The sequence below is a fragment of the Hordeum vulgare genome, chromosome 3H, assembly GCF_904849725.1.
Source record: "Hordeum vulgare subsp. vulgare chromosome 3H, MorexV3_pseudomolecules_assembly, whole genome shotgun sequence".
Taxonomy (NCBI): Eukaryota; Viridiplantae; Streptophyta; class Magnoliopsida; order Poales; family Poaceae; genus Hordeum; species Hordeum vulgare.
Window position 1 is genome coordinate 407,466,934 of NC_058520.1, and position 27,090 is coordinate 407,494,023.

Consider the following 27,090-nt stretch of genomic DNA (forward strand, 5'->3'; position numbering starts at 1 on the left):
GCCAACTAGATTTGTAATTCTTGCAATGTGAGAAGTGCTTAGTTTTGGGTTCAATCTTGTGGTGTCCTCACCCAGTGACAAAGTAGGGGTAGTGAGGCACGTATTGCATTGTTGCCATCGAGGACAAAAAGATGTGGTTTTCATCATATTTCTTGAGTTTAACCCTCTACATCATGTCATCTTACCTAATGCATTACTCTGTTCTTCATGAACTTAATACTCTAGATGCAGACAAGGTTCGGTCGATCTGTGGAGTAATAGTAGTAGATGCAGAATCCTTTCGGTCTACTTGACACGGACATCATGCCTATATGCATAATCATTGCCTTGGATATCTTCATAATTATTCACTTTTCTATCAATTGCTCGACAGTAATTTGTTAACCCACCGTATTATTTTCCTTCATGAGAGAAGCCTCTAGTGAAACCTATGGCCCCCGGGTCTATTTTCCACATTGTACTTTCAGATCTATAAACCAAAAATACCAAAAATATATTGCTTCCATTTGTTGACTTTTGTTTTACTTTTAGTTCTAGCAATCTTTTATATCTATCTCTATCAGATCTCATCCTTGCAAATAACCATGAAAGGATTGACAACCCCTTTTTAGCGTTGGGTGCAAGTGTTTGATTATTTGTGTACGTGTTAAGATTGGGGCCTTGCTTGTTCCTCCTACTGGATTGATACCTTGGTTCTCAACAAACTGAGGGAAATACTTATCTACTTTGTTGCATCAGCCTTTCCTCTTCAAGGGAAAACTAACGCAAGCTAAAGAAGTAGCATATATATAGGCATCCCCCAAAATCCAATCGTTACAACATTATTGCCCAACTCGGTGACACAAAAAAGAATATCAGTGGTACCGAGTTGCACTAAATGTGGCAACTTTTGAATTCTCGAAAAGACCAATATAGGAATCTCGGTGGGACCAATACGATGACCTAGACGAGTTTCCAAATCTCGGTGAGACCGATTTCAAACAAGGAAATTCCGATTCTTGAATCTTCTAAATAGAAAGTTGGTCACTGAATCTCAGTGGCACCGATAGGAATGTTGGTGGTACTGAGATGGTCGGGTTTGGCATAGGTTTTGTCAAGTGTAAAATCGATAGGGCCGAGTGGAAATTGTTGGTGCCACCAATTTTGCTAGTTTGGGTTTGGACAGAGATATTTGTGGGAGAACGACTGAGTATTTTTGGTAGCTTCCTCTAAGCACTTGAGAAATCAATTCATCATAATACCTCATCCCCTTTTAATAGTATTGGCTTTCCTATGCACTCAAAGTGATTTCTCACAAGGTATAAAATGATGAGTCTTCTTGCTTGAAGCTTGAGCCAATCCTATTCCTTCCTTGCATCAAGGGGCATCTCCTCACAATCCTATAGCCAAACCATCTTTGAACTTTTCTGAAATATGCTTGAAGAAGATCACTAGTCCAATGATGCATATGTTGTCATTAGTTACCAAAACCACCTTAAGGAGCAATTGTGCTTTCAGTGTCACATGCAAAGTTTACTTGAAATGGCAGAGTAATTCTGCATATAGGTAGATATTGTGGACTAATCAAGAATAACTTTAGTTTACAGATTTAGATGCACAAGAAGTATTCCCGCTTAGTACAGGCGAAAGCTGGCAAATAGGTCGAGAAGCGACCAGCTAGAGAGCAAAAATGGTCATAAAGATGCATTGTGAATAATTAGCATTGAATACTAGCATGAGTAGGATATAAACACCATGAACAAAAATATCATGGAGGCTATGTTGGTTTTGAATCAACTACGTGCGTGTACATGTGCCAAGTCAAGCCACTCGAAACATTCACAGGAGGATACCATATCATCATACTAAATCAGAACCATTTTAGTGCATGTTGACATCTAAAATAAATCATTATCTACTCCTAGCTTCTTAAGCATGGCGTGGGAAACTATAATCTATAATTTTCATCATAAACATGTTCAATCATAACATCCTGAATCATGGATACTGAGTTAAACATATTTACAAAAAAACAAGTTGAGTTCATACCCGCCTTTCTTTTCCCCAGTCACTTCATCATATATCGTCATTATTCCCTTTCGCTTGCACGACTCAATTGTACGACAATAATAATAGTGCAAGAGTGTCGTGGACTAAGATGGAATGTGCAAACATTTTATTCAAATGAGAAGACAAGGTAGTTTGGCCTCTTTATTAAATCAACAATAATGCATATGAGAGCCACTCAACATTTTCGTCGTGGTCTTCTCTTTAGTATGACTCAACAAAAGAAAATAATTTCACAGAAACATACCATTTTTTGGACTTTTTATTTTTTCTTGAAGAAAACAAATTAACAAAGAAAAACAAAAAAAACATGAAAACAATTTACACGGGAGAGCTCCCAACAAGAAAAAAAGAAGAAGAAATATTTTTAGGTTTTCTTTTAATACTACAACTAATTAAACTAGAAGAAAACCCGAAAAGAAGCAAGAAATGTTTTTGGATTTTCTCAAAGTTTTTCAAACATACAAGAGGAAAGCAAGAAAGTAAATATGTCATGGATAACACAAATGAAAGAGGATGAACACCTACAACTCAAATGAAATGTATGAACATGAATGTAATGTCGATGGAAATATGTACTCCTCCAACCTTAGGCTTTGGGCCTAAGTTCGTAATCACCATCCGTAGTAGTCGTCCCATCCCTTGAGAAAGTGTTGAGGCGGCAGCACCGGAGCGTACTACTCTTGGGGCGCCTCCTTTGTCGCTGCCTGTGTGCCCCGGTAGGCGACAATTTCCTCTGGTAGGATAGTATATCCATTACTGACATAAGAATCAAACTAAGCAAGTGCATGCAATGGAATAATATCAAAAATGTTCTCAATAAGACTAAATTATAACGAATGTGATGTGGAGGCTCAGGCACATCGATAAAGTGGTGAGTTATTCGAGACCAATGATCTAAATAGGCTCTAGGCAATAAGTAATGATGAGGGTGCATAGCAACATTGAAACGTCTCGCCAAGCGAGTAGCAATAATACCACCATGAATTTTACCCTTAGTCCTGTTAGTGTGTAGGCATCGTGTGATAATGGTCCCAAGGTTATCACTAGTGTCATTATTAAGTGCTCGTTGTAGAGTGGTAAGGTCAGGGGAACTGAGTATACTGCCTTTCTCTCTAGTAGTCACGTATATCATTATGAATAAAGCAAAGTAATGCACAAAAGGAAATTGCAAACTAGTGGCAGTAGCTTTCGGCACAACCCTTTCCTTTCCCATAGTTAAGGTGCGGAGGAAACCATCAAACTCTATTGGTATAGGCTCTCTTAATTCCCGATCAGAAGGGATCAAACATATCTCACAGAATTCAGTAAGCGATATCTGACGGTTTCAGAATATAAATTAAAATGCACCGCGGGAGGTTCGAGCCTATTCAAGAAATGGAAGTTTTGCGCAAAGGAATTTGTAAGGATGGGGTGCTGGTCACACTCATTTGCGAGGAAGTTGGTCAGCCCAACATTTTCAACGAATCGGGCGAACTCTTGGTAGAACCTAGCTTCATTCATCAAATCATTGTGTGGCCATTCGCATGGCCGGACCTCCGTCATTCGCGTAGTGTTGAGATCGATGTTCGATGATTCCCCAATGACTCCGTTGGCATTCCTTTTGTAGGAATACCTCTTGAAGATAACCATTTTTCGTATGAACAAGTTTTAGAAATGTTTGGGCCACGAAATGATATCTATAAAACTCTACAATATTGGTAGCCACTACTCACATTGATGTCTAGAGGCTATGTCAAGCATTCAAACTACTTGGAACTCTAAGAATGTAACATGCAAACTCATTTTCAGTAGCACCAAGAGAAGCTAACTACTCAAAATATAAACCACTAGAGTAAAAACTAATTGGAGCAATGGAGGAGTCACATACCAAGTAGTAATCCCTCAAAACAAATTCAGAAACGGACCTCCGAGCAAAGAGATCGAAAATCTTAGCTTTGAGAGCAAGCACACGGGAAAGAGAGAGAGCTACAGGGATTTTTTTGAGGTATGTGACGAAGTGAGCTAAAGGAGTGAATGAGTGGATGCTCATGGGGCCCACTACCCACCACGATGCGCGAGGCGGGTGTGGCGTGCACTGGTGCTTAGTGGGCACCTAGGGCACCCCCTGTTGTGTTTTTAGTACCAGAAATTATCAAATATTAAGAAGAAAAAAACTGTGTTAAAATTTTATGACATTCTGAGCCCCTAAATCACATAAGGAAGTTTTGACATAGTTTCTTTTGTTAGAGCATGATATAGTTGGTATTCCTCGATCTCCTAATTTCTTAGGTACTCCATCCTCAAAATAATAATTAGAAAGCATGGTGGTGATTTCAGCTTCAGGTATTTTTCTTTTGTTACTGAAAATATCTTTCATGTATTTAGCATAAGGGGCCATGATACGTGTGATATCTGTTAGATTTTTCGTGAAAAGGAATGGGTTATCGTAGCACTAAGTGGGTAAGTATTTCCCTCAGTTAGGAAACCAAGGTTTATCGAACCAACAGGAATATCACCCATAATCGACTTCAGCGGCTACAACAAAATAACAAATAACTTGCACCCAATGCGGGCAAGAGGGTTGTCAATCCTCTTGCCTTGTTATTTGCAAGCAAGTGAGGTGTGTAGATAATTGTAGACAACAAGATAAGATGAAAACAAGTAAATAACAACAAGGTAATGAAGGTTTTATCAATATGTTGAGAATAGACCCGGGGGCCATAGCTTGCCCTAATGACATCTCTCATGAAAAATAGCATACGGTGGGTGAATAAATTACTTTTGGGCAATTGATGGAAAAACTGATAGTTATGCAATATTCACGGCAATGATCATGTGTATATATGCATCATGTTCATAAACAAATAGGCTGAATCCTCCCTACATCTATTACTATTACTACACTCATCGACCGCTATCGAGCATCCATCTAGAATGTTAAGTGAAACAGAGTAATGCATGGAGAACAATGACATGATGTAGACAAAGTAAACTCAAGAAATATGAATAAACCCCATCGTATTATCCTTAGTAGCAGCAAAACAAAGATGCATCTTGTCCCCTTTTGTCACTGGGATATCGAAATTCGCCAGGTTGAACCTACCACAACGCACCTCTATCACTGAAGAAATATCGATCTAGTTGGCCAAACTATTTCAATAGATCAGAGAGAATTACAAAGCTACCATAATCATGCACACAAGAATCATATAAATATTCAGAGGCGACTCAAATATTTATCATGAATAATCTAAACAAAAACACACAATTCATCGGATCCCAACAAACACACAACACAAAAGGATTACATCATATGGATCAAAGCAAAGAGTCGATGACCATTGCATTGAAGATCAAAGAAAGAGGGATTGCCATCTAGGTACTGACTATGGACCTGTAGGTCAATGGTGAACTACTCACACATCATCGGGATAAAGGTTGATGAAGAGACCCTCCATGATCGATCCCCCTCTGGCAAGCTGCCGGAACGGAGCTCCAGATGGCCTCCCATCGGAACAGAGACTTTCCACAGCATAAAAAGTGTTTTGGGACTTCCCTCTGGCGTTTCTAGCATAGATGAGAATTTATAAGCCAAAGAACAGAGTCGGGCGGGCCTCGAGGGAGGCACAAGCCATTAGGGCTCCCCCCAGGTAGTGCCATATTGCCTTGTTGGTCTCTCGTGAGGCCTCACCCCTTCTTCGATTTTCGTTGGTCTTCTTTTGGTCCAAAAAATCACAAAAAAGTTTCAAGGCAATTGGATTTCGTTTGGTATGGAAAACCTCAAAAATGATAAACAAGCAAAAAACAGCAACTCGCACTAGGCACTAGGTCAGTAGGTTAGTGCTCAAAAGTAATATGAAATGTTAAATAAATACCCCAAAATTATTATAGAATGATAATATATTAGCATGGAACAATCAAAATTATTCTAGAATGATAATATATGTCAGACCATTTTAAAAATATCAGTCAAACGAGTACGCAAGCAGACTCGCCTAAGCATTTCAGTAAAGCGTCCAAATTCTTCCTCATCCCTTTTCTTAGATTGTTTAAATGTAAAGGGCATGCTTTTATGAACCCATGTTCTCTTTCTTTCCCGTGTTTCCTAGCAACAAAGTATCTCTTATCGTAACGATTATTCTTAGCATGTGGGTTATCAAAATCAATAGCAGGTTCTATTTCAACATCATAGTGAGGTTCTTTATCATTATCTAGCTGAGCATCTACATCAAAATCATCATTCTCATTTTTATTATCACTAGGTGAATGTTCATTACCTAATTGTGTTTCAGCATCAGAAATAGAGACACCAATATTATCCTGAGAATGCTTTTCTACCTTAGGTTCACTAGAAGTATGCAAAGTCCTATATTTTTTTTGCGATGGACTAGGTGCATCAACATTAGTCCGTTCATAATCTTGTCCAATTGTTTTAGGGTGTCCCTCGGGAGAAAGTGGCTCCTGAGTCATTTTACCTCCTCTAGTCATTACCCTAACAGCATAATCATTCATACTACTGTTCATTTCATCAAGCAATTGACTTTCATATTTAGCATCTTGCTCTAAAAGAGTTTGAACCATAGAAGCATGTTTACTAACACCTTTGACATCATTAACAATTCCAAACACCAAGTCACTTAATCATTCAATCATATCATAATTTCATTTCAATTTTTTCATAACATTTGCATTGAAGTGATCTTTATTTATAATGTAATTGTCAAAATCATACAAGCATTGGCTAGGATTTTATTGTAAGGAATATCACCTTCATCAAACTTTCTAAAATAATTTACCTCTACCACCTGTGGTGGTGTGTCAAGATCATGTATTTTTTTCAATAGGTAGTAAATTCTTAACATTTTCAGCTTTAATACCGTTTGCCTTCATACATTTCTTGTTGGAAATAAGCCCTAGAGGCAATAATAAAATGGTTATTATCATATTTCCTTTTTCATGATAATCGTATATTGTTTATGCTATAATTGTATTAACAGGAAACAGTAATACATGTGTGAATAAATAGATCACAATGTGTCCCTAGTAAGCCTCTAGTTGGCTAGCTCGTTAATCAATAGATGATCATGGTTTCCTGATCATGGGCATTAGATGTCACTGATAATGGGATCACATCATTGGGAGAATGATGTGATGGACAAGACCCAATCCTAAGCATGGCACTAGATCGTATTGTTTGTATGCTAATGCTTTTCTAATGTCAAGTGTCTTTTCCTTTGACAGTGAGATTGTGCAACTCCCGGATACCGTAGGAGTGGTTTGGGTGTATCAAACGTCACAACGTAACTGGGTGACTATAAAGGTGCACTACGGGTACATGCGAAAGTGTTTGTTGGGTTGGTATGAATCGAGATCAGGATTTGTCACTCCGTGTGACGGAGAGGTATCTCTGGGCCCACTCGATAGAACATCATCATGAGCTCAATGTTACTAAGGAGTTAGTCATAGGATGACGTGCTACGGAATGAGTAAAGAGACTTACTGGTAATGAGATTGAATAAGGTATAAGCTTACCGACGATCGAATCTCGGGCAAGTTCTATACTGACATACAAAGGGACTTGTATACGGGATTGATTGAATCCTTGACATCGTGGTTCATCCGATGAGATCATCGTGGAACACGTGGGAGCCACCATGGGTATCCAGATCCCGCTGATGGTTATTGGCCGGAGAGTGTCTCAGTCATGTCTGCATGCCTCCCGAACCCGTAGGGTCTACACACTTAAGGTTCGATGACGCTAGGGTTATAGGGAATTGTTGTACGAGGTTACCGAAGGATGTTCGGAGTCCTGGATGAGATCCGGGACGTCACGAGGAGCTCTGGAATGGTTGGGAGGTAAAGATTGATATATAGGATGGATGGGTTTGGACGCCGGAAATGTTTCGGGCACCACCGGCAAAGTGCGTGGACCACCAGAAGGGTTCCGAAGGCCCACCGGGAGGGGCCACATTCCCCGAAGGGCTATGTGGGCCAAGTGCGTGAGGTAACCATCCCCTAGGTGGGATGGTGTGCCCCCCACACCCAGCCCATGCGCAACCAAGAGGGAGGGAGGGGAAACCCTAGGCGCTGGTGGGCCTAAGGCCCACCTAGGGGTGCGCCACCCCCTCTCCCTGCCTTGGCCGCCGCACCTCCCATCTGGGGGGGGTGCCGCACCACCTAGGGTGGGAACCCTAGGGGTGGCACACCCCCTCCCCTCCTCCTATATATAGAGATGGTTTTGGGGCTGTTTTACACACAGTTTTCCCTCTCCCTCGGCGCAGCCCTCCTCCCCTCCTTCCTCCTCTCCCACGGTGCTTGGCGAAGCCCTGTCGGAAGACCTCGTCTCTCCATCAACACCACGCTGTCGTGCTGCAGGAGATCTTCCCCAACCTCTCCCTCCTCCTTGCCGGATCAAGGTGCAGGAGACGTCACCAGGCTGCACGTGTGTTGAACGCGGAGGTGCCGTGGTTCGGCACTAGATCCGAATCACACCGCAATCTGAATCGCCGCGAGTACGACTCCATCAACCGCGTTCTTGCAACGCTTCCGCTTAGAAATCTTCAAAGGTATGAAGATGCACTCACCCCTCTCTCGTTGGTGGTCTCTCCATAGGAAGATCTGAATATGGTGTAGGAAAATTTTGAATTTATGCTACGTTACCCAACATTTCTTTGCTTCTTGCATATCATCAAGACTGAGACATAAGATAACCCTTTTGTTAAGAGTGGCTTTAGGCATTGGTTCATGAAGTGTCCAATCATTATCATTCTTCAATATATTGTTCAATAATTCGTTTGCTTTTTGAATAGTTTGTTCCCTGAAAACACATCCATCACAACTATCTAGGTAGTCCCTAGAAGCATCGGTTAGTCCATTATAGGACTTATCAAGTATTTCATTTTTCTTAAGATGATGATGAGGGCAATCACTAAGTAACTAGATAAACATCCCCCGAGCTTGTGGGACACTTTCTTCTTCATTTTCACAATGTTAATTATTTCGTGTAAGGCAACTTGTTTCTTATGAGGAGGAAAATATTTTTCACAGAAGCAATAAATCATGTCCTCGGGACTACGCACACATCCAGGAGAAAGAGTATTATACCATATCTTAGCATCACCCATTAATAAAATAGGAAACAACCTAAGAATATAGTAATATCAAAGTTTTTCCTCATGAGCAAATAGGGTGGCTATATCATTTAATTTAGTGAGATGTGCCACAACATTTTTAGTTTCATAGCCATGGAAAGGATTAGATTCAACCAAAGTAATTAACTCTTGGTCGACAGAGAATTCGTAATCCTTATCAGTAATAAAGATAGGTGAAGTAGCAAACTTAGGATCATATTTCATTCTAGAATTCAAATATTTTTCTTTCATCTCGCATAGTAACTTCTTACGATCATCTCTATCCTTACAAAAAAGAAAGTTTCTAGCTACTTCTCCATACATAACATAACCCTCAAGTATCTCAGATAGTTCATATATAGGAGCACTAGTTCCAATAGGTGAATCATAATTTTTCGTTTCAATAATTTCATCAGTTTCAGCGTTCTCAATTTCTCTAGATTTAGCAAGTTGTTCATCAAGAAATTCACCGAGTGTCACAGTCTTATCAAGCAAAGTACTAGCATTATCAATACCATCATTCCTAGCATCATGCATAGCACAAGTGGAATCATTAATTATTTGCAACATATCAGAAATAATAACACATGGTGGTGTTGCAAGTTTACTTAAAACAGAAGGTGAATCAAGTGCAGAGCTAGATAACAGTCCTTACCTCCCCTCGTCGTAGAGGGAATGATCTCGGTTCTATCATCCTTAAGATTCTTCATAGTAATCAACAGATACAAATCCCAAATGAATCAACAAATATAGCTATGCTTCCCGGAAACGGTTCCAGAAAAAATATCTTGATAACCCACAAGTATAGGGGATCGCAACAGTTTTCGAGGGTAGAGTATTGCTAACTCTTGAGCTTGCGTTGGTTTTTTCCCTTGAAGAGGAAACGGTGGTGCAGCCCAGTAGCAGTAAGTATTTTCCTCAATTTGAGAACCAAGGTATCAATCCAGTAGGAGTATCAAGCCAAGTCTCTAAAGTACCTGCGCAAAAAATAGAAAACTTGAACCCAACGCTACAAAGGGGTTGTCAATCCCTTCACGATTGATTGCAAGGTGAGATTTGAAGGCGGAAAGTGCAACAAAGTCAAAGTGTAGGGCTGAAAATATGATGTGAAGTAGACCCGATGGCCATAGTGTTCACTAGAGGCTTCTCTCATGATAGCAAATATTACGGTGGGTGAACGAATTACTCTCGAGCATTTGATAGAACCGCGCAAAGTCATGACGATATCTAAGGCAATGATTATACATATAGGCGTCACGTCCGAGACAAATAGACCGATACTTTTTGCATCTACTACTATTACTACACACATCGACCGCTATCCTGCATGATTCTAGTGTATTGAGTTCATGACAAACAGAGTAACGCCTTAAGAAAGATGACATGATGTAGAGGGATAAATTCATGTAATAGATATAAACCCCATCTTTTTACCCTTTATGGCAACAACACGATGTGTGCCTCGCTAACCCTTCTGTCACTGGGTGAGGTCACCGCACGGTATGAATCATAGATCAAGTTGGGCAAACAAAACCCACAACTCGAAGAGAATTACAAGGATATGAAATCAAGCATATAAGAGACCAGAAGAAACTCAAATAAGATCCATAGATAATCTGATCATAAATCCACAATTCATCGGATCTCAACAAACACACCGCAAAACAAGACTACATCGGATAGATCTCCATGAAGATCATGGACAACTTTGTATTGAAGATCCAATAGAGGGAAGAAGACATCTAGCTACTAGCTATGGACCCGAAGGTCTATGGTGAACTACTCACGCATCATCGGAGAGGAAATGGTGTTGATGAAGATGCCCTCCGTGTCCGAATCTCCCCTCCGGAAGGGCACCAGAACGTGCCCCAGATGGGATCTTGCGGAGATAGAAGCTTGCGGCGGCAGAAAAGTCTTTTTGTGGCTTTGTCCCGTGGTTTTGGATTTTTCTGGGATTTGTAGGCGGAAGAAGTAGGGTAGAGGAGCCACAGGGGGCCCACAAGCCTACTAGGTGCGCCCCCCAGGCCGCGGCTAGGGGGCTTGTGGCCTCCCCAGGTGCCCTCTGCCTTGGTTCTCAAGCTTCCAGCGTATCTTCTATTCCCGAAAAATCTTTTCGGAGGTTTTATTCCGTTTGGACTCCGTTGTATATTCTCCTCTGAAAAAGGTCAACAACAAGTTAGTCCCAAAAAAGATATAAAATGCATACAAAACATCCAAAGTTTGACAAGATAATAGCATGGAACCATAAAAAATTATAGATACGTTGGAGACGTATCAAGTATTAAACCCAAATTTATTGATTTGACACAAGGGGAGCCAAAGAATACTTTTAATTATTAGCAGGTGAGCTTTCAATTCAACCACACCTGGAGACTAAATATCTGTAGTAGAGTGATCAACATCACAATAGTATGATAGTTTGATAGAAATGGTAACGGTAACGGTAATAGTAGCAGTTTTGTAGCAATTGTAATCGTAGAAGCAATAGTAGTGACTTAGCAAATGTCAATATGTGAAAAGCTCGTAGGCCTTAGATCGGTGATAATGTTGGATAATATTCATCATGTATCAGTCATAACCTAGGGCGGCATGGAACTAGCTCCAATTCGTCAATTTAATGTTGGCATGTATTCCCTATATAGTCATACATGCTTATGGAAAAGAAATTGCATGGCATATTTTGTCCAACCCTATCATAGCAGCGGGGTCCATAAGGAAACTAACAGATATTAAGGCCTCCTTTCAACAGAAAACCGAAACAAAGCATTAACACATAGTGAATACATGAACTCCTCAAACTACGGTCATCACCGGAAAGAACCCCAATTATTGTCACCTTGGGGTATGTGGATCATAACACGTAATAGGTGCATATAAATTGCACGGTAGGATCTAGAACACAAATTTATGGGTGAAACCATAAAAGGTTCAAAACTGAAATCATGCACTCGGGCCCTACTGACAAGCATTAAGCATAGCAAAATCATAGCAACATCAATCTCAGAACATAGTGGACAGTAGGGATCAAGCCCTAACAAAGCTAACTCGATTACACAATAAATATCATCCAACACATCACCATCCAGGAAGCCTAAGAATATATTACTCACTCTCGATGGTGAGCATCATAAAATTGATGATGGAGGATGGTTGGTGATGACGATGATGACGAATCCCCCTCTTCGGAGGCCATAATGGACTCTGGATCTGGCATCTCGATGAAAAACACGAGGTGGCGGCGGATCCATATCATAAAATGCGATGAAATTCCCTCTCCTATTTTTTCTCGGGAAATAGGAATTTATAGTATCCATATTAGGGTCAGCGGAGCCTCGTGGGCCCCACTATCCACAAAGGCACGCTAGAGGGGGGTGGCACACCCTGGTGCCTAGTGGGTAGCACGGGACCCCTACGGTGAGTCTTGGTTCCTGTATTTTTATTTTATTCCAAAATAATTCTCCAAAAAATTTCATCCAATTCCGAGAACTTTTATTTCTGCACAAAAACAACACCATGGTAGTTTTGATGAAAACATCATCAGTTTGGGTTATTTTCATTCAAATCTTGCAAAGTAGAGTCCAAAATAAGAGAGAAAGCATTAGGAAAAGTAGACACGATGGAAACGTATTATTCATCCACTTGAGGAAAATTTGTTGCTGGCTACAAAACTCTGCACTTGGAGGCCCAACATCGTCTATAAGAATAAAGTTGCATATTAGACATCAACCTCTTTTCTCGCGCCGTTGTCGGGGAGGTGAGTGCTTGAAGGTATATATTTAGATCTTGCAATTAAATATTTTAGTTTCTTGTTTATCACTAGTTTGGTTTATAAGATAAAACTAAAAAAATAGGAATTTTGGTTGCCTCAATTGCTTGGCCTTTTTAATGTCTTTCGTGAAAATGATGGTTCAGAAATTTGTTTTCAATTGTTACAGGAAGAATTTATAAAAATTCTTAATGTGAATTTCTTGAATGGTGAGTATGATAGTATATTATCAGTATTAATTCTCTTAATTTGCATGATAGTAATGACATGCAAAGCCACAAGCTTGGGGATGCTACATTTGATGAAGATGATATTTTTAGTCCCCCGAGTTTTGATGAGCAAATTTATTATGATGAAATCATGCCTCCTATTTATGATAGTTATATTGATGAAAGTGCGTTTTGAAGAGTGTCAATTCTAGTAACTAATAATCCCACTATTTTGGAGAGTGCTGAATCTTTTCATAATGATCAAAGTGGATTTGGAGAGGTCATAACTTTATTTAGTGATGATACCACTATTTCAGAAGAGGTTCTAATTGATTATGACAACAAAGTTGCTATCTATTATGATTATGGTGATGAAATGTATACTATAAAGAGTTATAATAACCATGAAAATTGTCATCATGATTTTAATATTCAACACAGTTATGTCAATCAAGTGTCTCATGATAGTTATTTTGTTGAATTTGCTCCCACTACTATGAAGGAGAAGAAAATTGCTTATGTGGAGAGTAATGAAAATTATATGCTTGTGCATCATGAAAATAATGCTTTATGTAATAGTTATATTCTTGAATTCATTCATGGTTTTACTAAAAAATATTATGAGAGAGGAACATATGCTTTTAGGTATTCCAATAAGATAAAGTTTCCTCTCTATGTGTTCAAAGTTTCAAAGCCATGCTTGTTTTGCCTTCCTATGCAAGTTGATTCTTGATCCCACAAATTGTTTACTCACAAAATACATATGCATAGGAAGTGGGTTATACCTATATGTTCTTGTGTGATTCATGATGCTCTCTTTGATGTTTCAATTACTACATTCTTATGTGATCATCATTGAAATCATCATGCCTAGCTAAAAGGCATTAAAGAAAAGTGCTTGTTGGGTGACAACCCAATACTTATACCTGCTGTTTTTGTGTGTTCATATGATTAGTGTACCGTGGTAATCATGTTTCGTGTCTTTTATTTCAATAATGTTCCAAGTAAAGCCTTTGAGAATAGTGTGGATAATTGTTTGTTTGATTCTGTGCAAAAACATAAACTTTTGTGTCAAATGTATGAATTATGTGATTTTATTAGAGAGACAAAAAATTAGGATTTTTTAACAACAAATTCCATGCAAATTCGCTGATTTGTACTAATTTTTTAGTATTTTAAGAGCCGGGGAATTATGGTGTTCATTGAGATATTCACAAATTGATCTATTTTTTATAGATTCAGTTTTGCATGCGTAGTTTGCTAGTTTTATCGTTTACACAGATTATATTGAGTGATATAAATTCTAGGAATTATATAATACAGTAGATATCATGTGAGAACAATTATGAATCTTGTCATGACAGTACCTATGAGAATTATCTATCTTTATTACACTAACCCATCCCACAAAGTTCCATTAAGTTTTGTGTGATTGAAGTTTTCAAGTTTTGGGTGAGATACTAATATGAGGTGAATAATGAGCAGAAATAACCTAATATTGGTGATGCCTAAGTCACCCCCATGGTAATATACAAGGAAGACTCAAGCGTCTAAGCTTGGGGATGCCGTGGAAGGCATCCCCTCTTTCGTCTCCAACATTATCGGTATACCTTAGTTGGAGATATATTTTTATTCCTCACATAATGTGTGTTTTGCTTGGATCATCATTTATTTTGTTTTTCTCTATTATATATTAGTCATTATTATTATTATTTTCAAGAAACATTTCCAAGAATTGCCTTTAGAATGGTTGAATTGCATGTATAATGTGTGTTGTAGAAAAACAGAAATTGTTGCTGTAGTATTTGAATTAGCAGATTTTACTGGAATGTGGAAAGTTTTTGAAATTTTTACACAGCAAAGTCACACTAATTCTGTGTCATGTCCCCAATTTGCAGAATGTTTAGAGAAACGGAAGTATACTATTTAAATAAATTGCTACATACTATTTTATTTGGATAGATTGTTGTCATAGTTTTGTTATCTACTTATCCTAGAGTTTTCATGGCTTATATTAGTGGATATAAATTGTGGAAATGATAGTGTACATTACCTAATATTTTAAAATTATTATGCAACTTGTCTCGGCAGTACATGAAGTGTTGATTTCTTCCTATGTGTACTAACCTATCTCACGAGTTATTTTCGAGTTTTTGTGGATGAAGTTTTAGACTTAGGTGAAACCGGGATATGACAGGATTGAACGAGATACAAAAGCTCATGCTTGGGGATTCCCAAGGTACCTTAATTAAATATCACAAGAAGTCTCAAGCATCTAAGCTTGGGGATTCTACGCATCCCACCTCTCTTTGTCAACAAATATCGGTAAGCCTATGTTGAGCCTAAGTTTTTATTCGTCCACATGATATGTGTTATTGTTGGAGTGTATTTTTGTTTTGTTTGTTGTTTGAATCAAATTTTTAGATCTTAAAATATTTACTGAGAGATAGTCCTCACATATCTACTTAATTATGTGACTACTTATTGATCTTAACTTATATCTTTTGAGAGTAGTTTTATGTTTACTCTTGTGCTTCACTTGTACCCTAAGAGTAAATTGTGAATGAATTAAATATTATAGAGCTAAAATTATCATTGTACTTTATGACTTGTAGTAGTTACACATTTGTTTTTGAAATAAAATCTATTGAAGTTTTACAATCACAATATTGGTCATACAAGCAATTCATGAATGATTAGTATAAGAAAGGGAAATTTCACATACAAATATGCTTGGACATCTTTTATGATTGTGAATAACCATTAATTATTTTCAAGCTTGATAAAATAGTTGATGCTGTACAAGGAAGACGACATAATGGTTATGTTTGGGTATATTTGCATAGAAGTTATATTGTTATGGATCCTGCAACATGTGGTGCTTGTTTAGAACCTTTTCTTAGACAAAATTTCGTACTAAGTAGAGACACTACTTGAGCATCCAAATACTTGAGCCAATTTTATTCCATGAGAGTCCACCATACCTAGATATATATGGTATATCCATGTCATTCCAAGTAAATTTGCATGTGACACCTCTGAAACCTTCAAACAAACATATGTTTTGTGTGCTCGTACCGCTCATGGAGTGACGAGGCAGTCATTATATTCCATGCTAAGCAGGTTATTCTCAATATGAGTGTTTATTAACTTTTCATTGCATGAGAGAGGCTGGTAAAAAGGATGCCCAGTCCTACATAATACATAAATAAATAAACAAGAACTCCCCCTTGAAAGTTGGTTGTTTGGATGGTACCCCTGGATACGGCTAGCCATGGAATGTGTTTAAATGGTGGAGGAGATAAATTTTCAATTCTGTTTAGGAACCGCCAATAATTTGTTTAGCATGGAAGATGTTGAAAACTCTGTTGTGACATTCACAGGTAAAGCATACCACTCAAAAATATATTCACCTCCGTTTTGAACAATGAGCTCTGGCACCTCTACAAATCCATGCATCCCTGTGCGACTGGAAATTCTATTTACTTCCATGTTATTCACTTTTCATGTTGAGTTAACTTCCTATTCCAACCTCAGCCTATTAGTTGGCAAACACCATGTGGTGGGGAAACATCCAAACAGTATACACAATCAAATATATTTGATCATGATTCATTATTATTGACAATTATCTTCATGATAAGTACGTTGGGAGGTGAAACATTAAGCCCTTATCTTTCTTTGTGTACAATGGATTTTGTTTGTTCTAAAAATATGGTTTGAGTGTTAGCAATTATGGAGGACTATAAGATAACTGAGTATGTGGAGATCTTACTTAGAATTGATGATGCATCAAAAAATTTGGATGACTAAGAACATATGTTGTTAAGTTTCAAGAGAATGCATTATTTGAACCATGACATATGAATCAATTGCTACTCTATCATAATGAGTTTAATGAGAAAAGTTTTTTTATGATGCTAGAAAAAGTGACTGAAATCATCATTGATCAAACTTATACACTATGCTAGCATTCCCACTTCATAAATTATTTATTTTATCATTACCTACTCCAGGAAGAGTAGGAATTAGGCTTGGGGATTGTGATACGTCTCCAATGTATCGATAATTTATGAAGTATTCATGCCATATTTGCCTATGTTTACAATATTTTTGTATGGTTTTGATGCACTTTATATGATTTAATAAGAACTAACCCGGACTGACGTTGTTTTCAGCAGAATTACCGTGCTGTTGTTTTTTGTGCACAAAATGTAAGTTCACAGAATCGCTCAAAAGTTTTTGATGATTTTTGTGGAACATAACCACTAGAGGAGAGCCACGTGTGGGCCACGAGAAAAGAGGGCGCGTCCACCAACTTGGTCGCACCATATTTTGTGGTGGAGCCCATGTGGCTTCCTTTGGTGTGTTTCCAACGCTAAAAATTCCTATATATACCAAAACCCTCGGAAATTAGAAGAGAAGTTTCGCTCCGCTGCTGCAACTCTATGTATCGAAGAAAAACCCATGTGGAGCCTTTCCAGTACCCAGTCGGAGAGGGGAAATTATCACCGGTGGCCATCTTCATTATCTCGACGGAGGCCATGATGAGTACGGAGTAGTTCACCGTCAGGGTAGACGGTATGTATGATTATCTATATGTTTGATCTCTATCTCTCATCTCTCTCTCTCTCTCTCGTCTTCTTGAGATGTCACAATCTTGATGTATCATGGGTTTTGTTAATATAGTTGGATCATATGGTGTTGTTTCCTTGCTATCTTGTTGTGGTGAATTGAATCTTTACCTTTGAGATTTTGTTATGTCGGATTAAATATTGGATTTGGGAAAACTTTATGTATGTCATACATGAGATACCCATAGTGACATTAGGGCATTCTATTCATTCTCATGATATATGTTATGGCATCAACTTGCGGATTCCGGTGACCTTGGGGATCTATGCATAGGGGTTTTCATACTATATTCTCCGATAGAAATCTTGGGGTACTCTTTGAAGTTCTTTGTGTTGGATTGAATATGATGAATCTGAAATTTGTTGATGCATGTCATATAATTAACCCAGGGATACTTGAGTGACAGTGGAGTATCTAGGTGACATTAGGGTTGATTGATATGTATCATGGGTGTTATTCTAGTACGAACTCTAGGGCTATTTGTGCCACTTATAGAATATCCCAAAAGATTGACTCAAAATAAGAAGTTTGAGGTAGTTCTACTACCTACAACAATTTCATCTTATGTTCTCTGCTAGATATGAACTTTCGAGTGATTCTTTGTTGCATGTTGAGGGATGACCATATGATTCTACTATGTTAGCATTGTTGAGATATGGAACTAGTGAAACTATGAACCCTAGGCCTTATTTCCAAGCATTTATATAATGTTTTGCTCACTTTTTTCCACTTGCTACCTTGTTGTTTTTATGTTTTTAGATTACAAAAACCTATATCTACTATCCATACTACACTTGTATCACCATCTCTTCGCCGAACTAGTGCACCTATACACTTTACCATTGTATTGGGTATGTTGGGGACACAAGAGATTTCTTGTATTCGACTCCAGGATTGTTTGAGAGAAGCCATATTAATCCTACACCTACCACAGATTGATAAACCATAGGTCATCCACTTGAGGGAATTTTGTTGTTGTTCTACAAAATTCTGCACTCGGAGGCCCAACAATGTCTACAAGAATAATGTTGAATAGTAAACATCACTTGGTCATGACAAGTTTGCTTGTGGTTTGGATTGATGGCAATCTTGTGGAGTAAGGTTCATCCAAGTACCTACAAAAGGTTAGATGCAATACAAGGGAGCCTAGATTTCCAAGGTATAAGATAGTGTCATATCAATATTATCAAGGAATAGTCAAGTAAGCTCATGCCCTTTCATGCATACAAGTGAGTCTAGCTCAATTTTTAAGCATCTATGATGTTCAAATCATTCCTCAAGTGACAGAACACTTTCTCATCTACTGGCTTAGTAAAGATGTCGGCCAATTGTTTGTAAGTACGAACATGCTTGAGATCAATATCTCCTCTGCCAACATGATCACGAATGAAATGATGTCAAACTTGAATATATTTGCATCAAGAATGTTGCACGGGATTATGAGTAGTATTTATAGCACTTCCATTGTCACACAACAATGGAACATGTTTCACATGTATGCCATAATCCTTAAGAGTTTGTGTCATCCATAAAATTTTTGATCAACCGATTTGTCCTCCTTAGTGAGGTCAACATGTCCACTCGTAGGCATGGGAGTTTTCATACATTTGCATTCTTGCATGCTGAACTTCTTGATAAAGTCCTTGGTATACTTGGTTTGAGAGATAAACGTACCTTATCTCATTTGCTTGATTTGCAAACCAAGGAATAAATTTAGCTCACACATCATGGACATCTCATATTTTTCGAACATCAACCTTCCAAATTTATCACTAAAATTTGGGTTAGTATATCCAAAGATGATATCATGCACATAAATTTGGCACACAAACAATTCACCGTTAACTCTTTTAGTGAACAAGATTGCGTCAATTTTACCAATCCCAAAACCCTTTTCAATGAGAAACTTAATTAGGCATTTGTACCAAGTTCGAGGGGCTTGGTTAAGACCATATAGATTTTTACGAAGTTTATAATCATGATTAGGTTCTAAGGGTTCACAAAGCTGGGAGGTTGTTTGACATAAACTTCCTCCTCAATTTCACTATTTAGAAAAGCACTTTTGATATCCATTTGGTAAAGGGTAATATCATGGTGATTGGCCTAAGCAAGAAGTATACGAATGGCCTAAAGTCTAACAACGGGGGTGTAGGTCTCACCATAGGCCATACCTTTGACTTGCGTGTAATATTGTGGTACGAGACATGCCTTGTTGCATACCACTTGGCCATCTTCATCTTGCTTTTTCCGAAACACCCATTTTGTACCAATGATGTTATGGTCGTCCTTGGGATTCTTCACTATTATCCGCACTTCATTCCTCTCGAAGTTATGTAACTCTTCATGCATGGCATTTATCCAATCTAGGTCTTCAAGTGCTTATTCTACCTTCATGGGCTCAATGCTAGAGATAAACGAGTTTTAGAGCGAGTGATTCTCCCGGTTGTATGTCGTTGAAGATTTGAACTAAGGGATTGTTCTTGTTCACCATTGCTCAAACTCGTGGTAGATTTTGGTTGTTGGATGGTGGAGCTTCCTCATCATCATCTTATTCTTCGTCTTCTTGTTGTTGAAGGTTTCATCTCCTTGAAGTGGTGGTGAAGGAGGTTGATTTGAATCATCATGATGTACTTCTTTCTCCTCTTCATATTTTCATGTACTGCTTGTGGATGCCTCCATGTCATTTTGTGGTCCACCTTGGTGCAAAGTCGGAGCTTCCACTTGTGTTGATGAAGTACTTTCCTTCGCCTCCTTGGGACGAATCTTGCTGATGGACAAGTCTTGAATGGCTTCCAAAGGTTCCTTATATCCTACATCATTTGGCAATTTTTCGACTTGCGAACCATTAGTCTCATCAAACTTCACATCTACCGTTTATTCAACTTTCTGAGTGAAGTTGTTGTAGACACAATAAGTGTGAGAGTTTCATCAATAACCAAGTAGAAATCCTTCATGACATTTTGGAGAAAATTTAGAACGACTATGCTTATCGAGAATGTGGCACTTTGAGCCGAATACCCGAAAGTATCCAACTTGGGGCTTGTTACCGGTGAGTAGCTCATATGCCGTTTTAGCGAGAAGCTTGTGTAGGTAGAGTAGGTTTATTGCATGACAATCCATTTCCATGGCTTCTCCTCAAAAGTGTCTTGGCGTCTTGAATTCGTCGAGCATCTTTCTAGCCATCTCTATGAGAGTCCGGTTCTTCCTCTCAACAATTCCATTTTGTAGAGGTGTGTATGTAGTCGAGAAAAGTATCCACAATAGTGTTCTTGAACTCCAATCCGTTGTTACCCCGAACTTTATTGATCTTCACTTCAAAATAATTTTGGGCTTTGCGAGCAAAGTTCTTGAAGATCTTTTGTACCCGTGACTTGTCATCAATAAAGGATACCCACCTAAATCTGGAAAAATAGTTGATACGTCCCCAACATATCTATAATTTTTGACTGCCCATGCTGATATATTATCATTCTAGGATATTTTTTGGGTATTTATTTACCATTTGATTTTTTTTTGAGCACTAACCTATTGACCCAGTGCCCAATGCGAGTTGCTATTTTCTGCCTGTTTTTCCTTCTCAAGTTTTCAATCCAAATGAAGTCCAATTGACTTGAAACTTTTTGGAGATTTTTTTGGACCAAAAGAAGACCAATGAGAATTGGGAAAAGGCTGGAGGCCACCCTAGGGCCTCACAAGCCAACACGGCGCAGCCTAGAGGGGCGCTCCCTGATGGCTTGTGGTCCCCTCGAGGATCTCCCAACTCCGTTCTCTGGCTTATAAATTCTCGTATATCCTAAAAGCCCTAATGGAAGTTCCGAAACACTTTTTTATGCCACTTCAAGTCTTTGTTCTGATGGGAGGCCATCTGGAGCTTCGTTTCAGCACCCTACCGGAGGGGGGATTGTTCACAGAGGGCCTCTTTATCAACCTTGTTGACCTCATGCTGATGTGTGAGTAGGTCACCATAGACCTACCGGCCCATGACTAGTACCTAGATGGCAATCTCTCTCTCCTTGATATTCAATACAATGATCATCGCATCTTTCCTTTGATCCATATGATGTAATCCTTTTGTGTGGTGCATTTTTGGGATCCTATGAATTTTGGGTTTATATTCAGATTATTCATTATAAATATTTGAGTCTTCTCTGAATACTAATATGATTCTTATGTGCATGATTATGGTAGCTTCGTAATTCTCTCCGATCTATTGAAATAGTTTGTCCAACTAGATTGATATTTCTTCGGTGAGATAGGTACGTTGTAGTAGGTTCAACCTGGTAAATTTCTATATCCCAGTGACAAAAGGGGACAAGATGCGTCTTTGTGTTGTTGTTACTCAGGATAATACGATGGGATTTATTCATATTTCTTGAGTTTACTTTGTCTACATCATGTCATCGTTTCCATGCATAACTCTTTTTTACTTAATACTCTAGATACATGTTGGGTAGTGGTCAATGAGTGGAGTAATAGTAATATGTGTTGGCAGTAGTCGGCCTATTTGTGTATAGACATGATACCTATATACACATGATCATTGTCGTGAATATCACATAACTATCCTCTTTTCTATGAATTGTCCAACAGTAATTTGTTTACTCACCGTATGTTGTTTTTATGAGAGATGCCATTAGGGAAAACTATGGCCCCCGGGTCTCTTCACCATATATTTAAAAAACCTTCAATACCTTGATTCCATTTAATTGTTTTCATTTTATTTTGCATTTTACAATCATCTACAATGTACACATCTCACTTGCTTGCAAATAACGAGACCAAGGGGATTGACACACTCTTGTCTGCATTGGGTGCAAGTTGTTTGTTCTTTTGTGTGCAGCCATTTTAGATGGTTGTGGTTGATATTCATATTGGTTCAAGAAACCTTGGTTTCGTAACTAAGGGCAATACTTACCCACATTGTGCTGCGATACTCGTTCCTCTTCATGGAAAACCCAACGCAGATCACATGTATCAAGAAGGATTTGTGGAGCCGTTGCCGGGGAATATCATCACCAACAACCAAGTAACTTTACACAAAATTGCATTCACTTGTTACTCTTTTTATTTTCTGGTATATTTAGTTTGTCTCGTAACAAAATAAAATACAAAAATATTTACATTTGCTTGCTTAGTTTGTCACTAGTTTGCATATTCGCTCTCTAGTTTAGTTGTCCCGCTTGTTACTTTGCTTGCTCGGTCACCATGTCTCAAGATACTACTAAGTTGTGCGACTTCTCGAATACTAAAAACAGTGATTTTATTTTTAATCCTATATCATCCACCACAAGTGTGGATGCATTTGATATTAATGTTGCATTGATGAATCTTGTCATGAAAGATCAATTTTCGGGAAGTCATAACGAGGGTCTTGTATCACATCTTAATACCTTTGATGAACTTTGTGATATTCAAAAGAAAAATGATATGGATAATGATATTATGAAATTAAAATTGTTTCCTTTGTCACTAAGAGAGAAAGCTAAAGCTTGGTTTTCATCTTTACCACGTAATAGTATTGGAACATGGGATAAGTGTATAGATGCTTTCATTGCCAAGTATTTTCCTCCTGTTAATATCATCTCCCTTAGAAATCAAATAATGAATTTTAAACAGCATGATCAAGAACATGTTGCACAAGCTTGGGAGAGAATGAAATTTATGATAAGGAATTGCCCCGCTCATGATTTAAACTTGTGGGTGATTTATGATTTAAATTTGTGGATGATAAAACTTCTAGACAACATTATGACCAATTATTATCAATGGCATACTGAGAGAGATCCAATTGGTAAGAAGGTAAGTTTTGTCGAGGAAATTGCTAATTTGATTGAAAAAGTGGATGCTCTTATGAATTTGATTGCAAATAAAAATACTCATGTTGATACCAATGATATGCCCTTGTCTACTTTGATTGAAAAATGATAATGCCATTGATGTGAATTTTATCTCTCGAAATAATTTCAATAACAATGCATGTAGGGGTAATTTCAATGCTAGTCCATATCCCGGTAATTTTCCTAGCGGTTATGGCAATTCTTATGGGAATTATTCTACCAATAACAATAAATTCTCCTATGATCTTGAAAATACTATTAAGAATCTATTAATTTTCAAAAGGTTTTCAATACTATGGTAGAAGAAAAATTGCATGTTGTTGATACTTTGCATAAAAATATGGATAGAATTACTCTTGATGTAGAAACTCTTAAAAGTAAAACTTTGCCTACTAAGCATGGTTATAATAATACTTTTAAATGTATCCAAGTTTATATTAATGAAAGTGGGGAGAGGACCGCTAAGTTGAAAGCTAAGTGGGAATTCCTAGAAAAATCTCTTCCACTCGGTTTTTACCGGAATCATGATGAAGATCTTAAACTGGTTGGTACTTTTCCTATTGAATCATTGTTTAAGTATCTGAATATTAATGATAAAGGGACTCAAGATGAGTCAACTCTAGTTAAGGAGCGTCCTGTTTGCTTGGAGGGTGATGATTTTGATGCTAAAACTGAAAAAAGTGGGTTCGGAGAGGTCAAAACTTTAACTAGTGATGTGCCCACTATCTTTGATTGCCAGAACTATAATTATGATAACTGCTCTTTAGCAGAATGTATTTCCTTGCTGCAATCCATTATTATCTCATACAGTTCTTATGAACAAAACAAATCTTTTACTCAACATATAGTAGAAGCTATGGCAAAAGCTTATGACCAAAAACTTGATCTTGAAGTTTCTATTCCTAGAAACTTCATGATGAGTGGGGACATATTATCAAAATTAAGATAAATAAATATTAATTCAATGTTTTGTGTGACCTTGGTTCTAGTATTTTAACTATACCTAAATCTTTATGTGATGTGCTTGGTCTCACTAATATTGAACAGTGTTCAATAAACTTGCATCTTGCGGATTCTACCATCAAGAAACCCTTACGTAGAACTAATGATGTTCTTATAATTGCAAATAAAAATTATGTGTCTATAGATTTCATTGTGCTTGATATTGATTGACATGAAAGAGGGAAACATAAGGTTCTAATTCCTATTATACTTGGAAGACCCTTCCTACGAACTATGGGTTCAATCATTGACATGAAAGAGGGAAACAAAGGTTCCAATTATTATTAAAGAAAGGAACAGAACACTTTGATAGAAATAGAAATATAGCACCTTATGAATCAATCATTAAATCTACTTAGGGGTGGATTGTCACACATGACAACACTTGAAAATATGCAATATGCCTAGCTAGGGGCGTAAACCAATAACGCTTGTTGGGAGGCAACCCAATAGTTATCTTTATTTTGTTTTTTTACTTCCTATTTGTTTGTGATAACATCATTATTGCCTCTATAATGATTGTATTTTTATGTTTTAATTAGTGTTGTGCCAAGTAAAGCCCTTGGGATGATTTTTATGATGAGTAGAATTGATATGGTGCAAAAACAGAAACTTTGACGTCGAGTGCAAAAATTTTATGATGAGTAGAATTGATATGGGTCATAACACTAGACCAACAATAATAGTGTTCAATGAATGATAATTAAAACCCATCATCTATCACATATAGAGAAATTACGGGTTAATAATATTGATGTGGTGATATGAAAAATGTGTGAGTGCAATATTATTAATTCATAGAGGCAGCTAGAGTAGCTCCAACACCATAGCTAAGAACCAGAGAGTAGCGGATGCCATTTCTTGTCAGCACCATCCAGAGGATGGAGAAGAATATTTCTGAAATTTTGCTGAACCACAAAAGCCTTGAGAGGATCGTCTAGACTAAATTCCATGATCTGGATATCAAAGTAACAGAGTTGGCTACCACTGTGCAACAATTAAAGCATGAAGTTGATTTTGTGCACACACCTCGCTCCAGCAGTGATGATGATGATATGTCTCTTCCTACAACTACTCAGTTCAGGACTTAGACTAGGTCCGCAGCTATGTGAGTCCCGGAAGCTGGACCATCTTCATTAGCCCAAGCATCGGCTCCTTCACCTCCACGAGCTATTGCACCTCTAGTGTCAACACCTCCACCTCAGAGGACATCCGCGGAAGCCTTCGCCAACGCTCTCCTGTCTACTCCATCCACTTTAACCAAAGGAGTTCGATCCCAGAGCAACGCTTAGTTTTAGAAATTTGAACTTTTTTGTAACTTGCTTACATAGGGGGAGAAGTGTATAGATCATTAGGGCTGAGAGAGAGAGAGAGAGAGTTTTCATTTTATTGTTGTCTTTTGGTTTTTCAAAACATTTGGTTTTTTGGATGTCTTAAACTTTGTTGTGTTTGATCATACACTTTGATTGTTGATGCTACTATGTTATATCTTTAGGCTATCTAAATGAAGATCATTCACTCATTTGTTTGGTGTTATGTGCATTACTATTCATTCATATCATTTATGCGCACCACCAAGATGTATGTGACATGGAAGAGTGACCCATGATCCTAATCGATTGTGCATTTGCATTCAAATACAATTTAAAATAATGCACAAATTTAGGTGGAGCTCTTGTTTTTCACATACTTCACAAAGAGACAATGCCAATCATTGATTATATCTTTTGTAGAAGCTTTGATCTATATGTTGTCATCAATTACCAAAAAGGGGAGATTGATAGCATAACTAATCCCTAAGGTGGTTTTGGTAATTAATAACACCATATGTGTCATTAAACTAATGATCTTATCTAAGTATATTTCAGAAAAGTTCAAGGATGCATTGGCTAAAGCATTGTGAGGAGATACCCCTTGATGCAAGGAAAGGAATAGGATTGGCCCATCTTCAAGCTACAAGACTCTACATTTTATATTTGTGAAAAAACACATTTGAGTCCATAGGAAAGCCAATACTATTAAAAGGGGTGAGGTATCTATGATGAATTGGCTGCTCAAGTGCTTAGAGAGAGCCACCAAAAATACTCAGTCCATTCTCCCACAAAATTCTCTGTCCAAAGCCTAGACATCAAAATCGGTGCCACCAATATTTTCCACTCGTCCCTACCAATTTTCCACAGACACAACCTATGCCAAACCCTATAATCTCGTTACCACCAACTTCCACTTAGGTGCCACCAAAAATCACTGACCAACTATCTGTTATGTCGTTTTCAAGAATCAGAATTTTCGAGTCCTAGAATTGGTCTCATCGAGATTTGTAAACTGCCCTAGGTCACCATATCGGTACCAACGAGATTCCTATATCGGTCTCACCAACAATTCAAAAGTTGCCACATTTTTGTGAAATTTGGTGCCACCGAGATTCATTTCGGTTCCACCGAGTTGGGCAATAATACTCTAACAGTTGGATTTTTGGAGAT